This window comes from Humulus lupulus, chromosome 8, assembly GCF_963169125.1.
Source record: "Humulus lupulus chromosome 8, drHumLupu1.1, whole genome shotgun sequence".
Lineage (NCBI taxonomy): Eukaryota > Viridiplantae > Streptophyta > Magnoliopsida > Rosales > Cannabaceae > Humulus > Humulus lupulus.
Window position 1 is genome coordinate 95,705,457 of NC_084800.1, and position 4,653 is coordinate 95,710,109.

Genomic DNA, 4,653 nt, shown 5'->3' on the forward strand with positions numbered 1-4,653 from the left:
TATTATTCGCTAGCTAAGCTAAATATAAACAATCACGTACTCTCCACTATTTTAATTCATTGTAATATTTAACGCTCTTCTCATATCCTTTTATAGTGTCCAAAACATGACAGTTGACCTCATATATGCAAATAGCAATAGAGAGAATAAAAGGCTAGCTAGATATTGGTGTAACATACATATTATATATATATTGATATAATTTGGTTTTCGGAGATGTTTATAAGAAAAAACTTTGTAGGTAAACACATTATATTGGTTTCAAACACAACTGGAGGAAATAATATATAATAATATATTTTTTTATATAGTTTAATGGAGTTTTGATTATAAACAAATATTAATGACTAATCAGTTGGTTAGAGAGAAAATAAATAATTGAATGCAAAATGACAAACCAAATTCTCCAAATAATGAATATTATTAAGATGGTATCATTAAATGGGAAAGAGAGATTAATATAATCTTCCAATATTCATTTGCATTCTCTCAAAATGTCCACACCTGTAGAACTAGAGCTTCTCCTCTTCCTCTGGCCTCTCCCATTAGTTGATATCTAATATACATGTAAAGAGAGCTAGCTAGTCCTCATAACTAAACCTAATTAGTTAAGTTTGCATATAGTGGAGTACAATATAATGAAGCTTCTAGCTCCTTTGCCTTCGTCGTCGTCTTCGTCGTCGGTTCTGAAAAGGCCTCGGCAGCTGTCTCAATACCTTTTCTCCTTACTAGCATTTATTGTATTCGTCACTATCCTCTACAGCGAGGACTTCTTGTGCATATTCCGCCAGCAGCAGCAGCAGCTCAAACTCGAGCCCGACTCGGACCGAGTCCACTCTGGAACCGGTGAGTACTTACTACTCTCATCTATCTCTGGAACTTGTTACATACAATTGTATAGCTTGGTGAGTACTCCATTGTCACAACATCTACAGTTACACCAATATGCTTTGCTTTCTCCGTCTTTTTTGTTAAAAAAAAAAATTCTAAATATTAGGTGACTTTAGATTTATAGTAAGACTTTGATACAATGTTGCTCTTTCTTTCACCACCTTTCTTTTCATTATTATTATTATTTTATAGACAAAATATAGTAATATACGTGCAGCGTATATATATAGTAGTACTTTTTTGTAGGGATATATAGTAGTATATTATTCATTCTTTTTATAAATATTATATAAGGTTTGTACCGCGTAATTAATATAGAATTTAAACCTTGTACAATTTATTTTAGTTTTCGCATTTGGTCATTCTACATGAGAATTGTAAATTAATACTGTAACTTATGCATTTGGTCGTTTTGATCACAAATGTCAAAATTAATACCCGGAAAATATTTCTTGGGGTGAAAAAATATATAGTACTGTCTTCAAGTATTTGTTAATTTTGGTAATAATGAACGACGCTTGTTTTTTGGACAAAACTACTGTAACTTTTATTAAGAAAAATGAAAGAAACTTCTAATAATTAGGTGGGAAAGAAATATTAAATTATAAAATGATGAGAAGTTCCCGTATTTAGCCAGAGTTGGTAAAACATAATTTATATATATATATATTTATATATATTTGCAATTTGTAAAATTTGGTCAAATATAATTTTTTAAAATGTTATTAATTTTGTAAAATGACATTCTTTCTTTTGCAATATAATTTTGACACATTGGATATTAGATGTTATTTTGGAAATAATTATAAAAAAAATATTATTTTACAAAATAAAATTAGCCATGGTAGAAACAAAAATTCATTTGATTTTATTGTTTTAAATTAGTTATAGTGAAAATAAATTGTGGTTGGTATAATTAACAGGTGAAGCAGATATAGTTTGGGATAAGAAAGAGATTATTATAGAAGAGAAAGAAGAGAAGATACCGTTTTCAGTAGGGAAAAGTGAAGAAAGTTGCGACATATTTAGTGGAAGATGGGTTTGGGATGAGTCTAGACCTCTTTACGAAGAGTCAGATTGTTCTTATATACAGTCTCAGTTGACATGTATGGAACATGGTCGTCCAGACAAGAATTTTCGAAATTGGAGATGGCAACCTCATGATTGTCAACTTCCCAAGTAATAATTACCTCTCTATTAATTATTAATTCTCTATTCTACTAATTATTTATATATTAATTAGCTATATATGAGGTACCACTATTGTTTAATTATATCATCATTCACTATTAATCAAAACTTAATAATATTCATCTCATCGTTAATAATATTAATTACTAGATCAAAACTCAGAAATGTGTACAACAAATAGTACACGCGGACGGGCATAATAATTAATAATTAGTATTGAAACAAATTGAATTATGTTGGAACGTGGAATCTTAATTGATTAATAATTAGTTAAGGTATAGAAGTGGAATACAATAATTTAACGTTTTGCTGTTCCATATTAATGGTAATAATATTGAAATTATTAAAGGTTCAATGCGTCGCTTATGCTTGAGTCTCTCCGAGGAAAGAGAATGATGTTCGTTGGAGATTCTCTGAACAGAGGTCAATTCCAATCCATGGTTTGTCTTGTTCAATCACTCATTCCTCCACATGCCAAATCCATGGAAACCATCGATTCCTTGATCGTTTTCACTGCCAAGGTACGTACTAATTAATAACTTTATTCATTTCTTATATATACTAATTAATGAGTAATATTTGCATTTTTCTAATAATTTCTATATATCCTAATTTTGTTTGTTTATTAGGAGTACAATGCAACAATAGAGTTCTATTGGGCACCATTTCTTCTTGAATCAAACACAGACAATGCCATCGTCCATAAATTTAATGAAAGAATTGTGAGAAAAGGTTCTATCAATAAGCATGGAAGACATTGGAAGAATACTGACATATTAGTGTTTAACACTTACCTGTGGTGGATGACCGGTTATAAGATGAACATCTCGTAAGTACATGATCAATTTTACTCTTCTTCTCTTAGCTCTAAAATTAATAATAGAGTAATGTTATGGGCATACTCAAAATATGCACTAAAACATTATGCACTAAAACATTACATAAATATGGTTTCTAAAAAAGTAGGTCACGGTATGTTTTGAGTGCATATATCATTATTCGAAATGATTTATTAAAATTTTCAGGCGGAGACCTTTTGATGATAAAGTGAAGGATATTGTGGAGCTGTCGACTGACGATGCTTATCGTATGGCAATGAAGAGTATGCTGAGATGGGTACAGCTCAATATGGACCCTAAGAAGACAAGGGTATTCTTCACTAGCATGTCACCTATTCATGACAAGTGAGTGTTATTTACACTTTAGATTTTCATTCTCTCTCTATATATATATGTAGCTAGTACCTTGGGATGATTTCAGAAGTTATAGAGTATATATAATAAATCATCTAAAACCATGAAAATTTGAGTGAGTTAGTTAACTCTTTTTCAACATTGTTCGTTCCACTTTTTAACCACTAAAAGAGCAGTTAAATAATGGGTCAAACTTGATAGTACATGATTCGTTGATTGGGAATCTTGATTCAAGATTATGGTGATTGGTCGGGGTTAACTAATTTCATCTTATAATAAAGCGTACCTAACAGAAGACAAACATAAGTTAAAACTTGAGAATATAAATCCTATGCTTATTGAGTACCAACAAAATTAGAATCTTTCTAACGTTCTACCATAAGTAATTTAAAAAAAAAAAAAAAAAATACATATAAACAAATAAAGAAGATTCCCAAGAAAATTCCTTTTCACCTTAAATCTCCTGTGCACTTAATGTCTCAATACTTTGACATATAACAATACTCTGTTTTGTTTTGAATAAAAAGGGTTCAGAAAGTACTTAAAAAAGTGCTTATATCTAATCAACTTAACTGATCGATGTATAATTATTATGTAGGAGCATAGGTTGGGGTGGCAAAGCAGGAGGGAATTGCTACAACGAGACCAAGATAATAGAAGATCCAAATTATTGGGGATCGGATAGAAAAAGTATAATGAAAGTGAGTGGAGATGTGCTGAGTAAGTCAAAGTATCCAATCACATTTCTCAACATCACACAACTCTCAAGCTACCGCAAAGACTCGCACACATCAATCTACAAGAAGCAATGGAACCCACTGACGCCTGAGCAATTGGCCAATCCCGCTAGCTATGCCGATTGTGTGCATTGGTGTTTGCCGGGACTTCAAGACACTTGGAATGAGCTTCTTTTTGCTAAACTCTTTTACCCTTCATGATGAATTACCACTCATCTTTAATTAGTTTACACTTGGATTATTGGAATCATCATCATTTGACTTCACATGGGATGTATAGTTTTTGTCTTTTTTTTATTTCAAGTGTAACATTAATGAAAAGAGAACTTTTGGATTTGGGGGAAGCAGAAAAGAGAAGTGGAGGCTCAATATGAAATCTTCATTTGTATACATAACAAAAAGTTCCCCCAAAAAATTCTTATTTATTAAGACATCCAAATTAATGAAGATATGCCTTCTTCAGTGAATTAATGTTCAGATTCTGCCCTCAATCATATAAAATGCACAATGTATACAAATGTTATGCAATAAAAGCTCAAAGCACACTAAAGAATTAGGGTTTAGCAGTAAATTAATAAAATTTGGTCTTTTTTATTTTTTATTGGTTTTTTAATAATCTTTGTTTAATTTTTTAAATACAA

General features: G+C 30.8%; 1 pseudogene; it reads left to right on the forward strand.

Annotated features, from left to right (window-relative positions):
- Positions 1-484: 484 nt before the first annotated feature.
- LOC133793973 (protein trichome birefringence-like 33) lies at positions 485-4,416 on the forward strand (annotated as a pseudogene).
- The last annotated feature ends 237 nt before the right edge of the window (positions 4,417-4,653 follow it).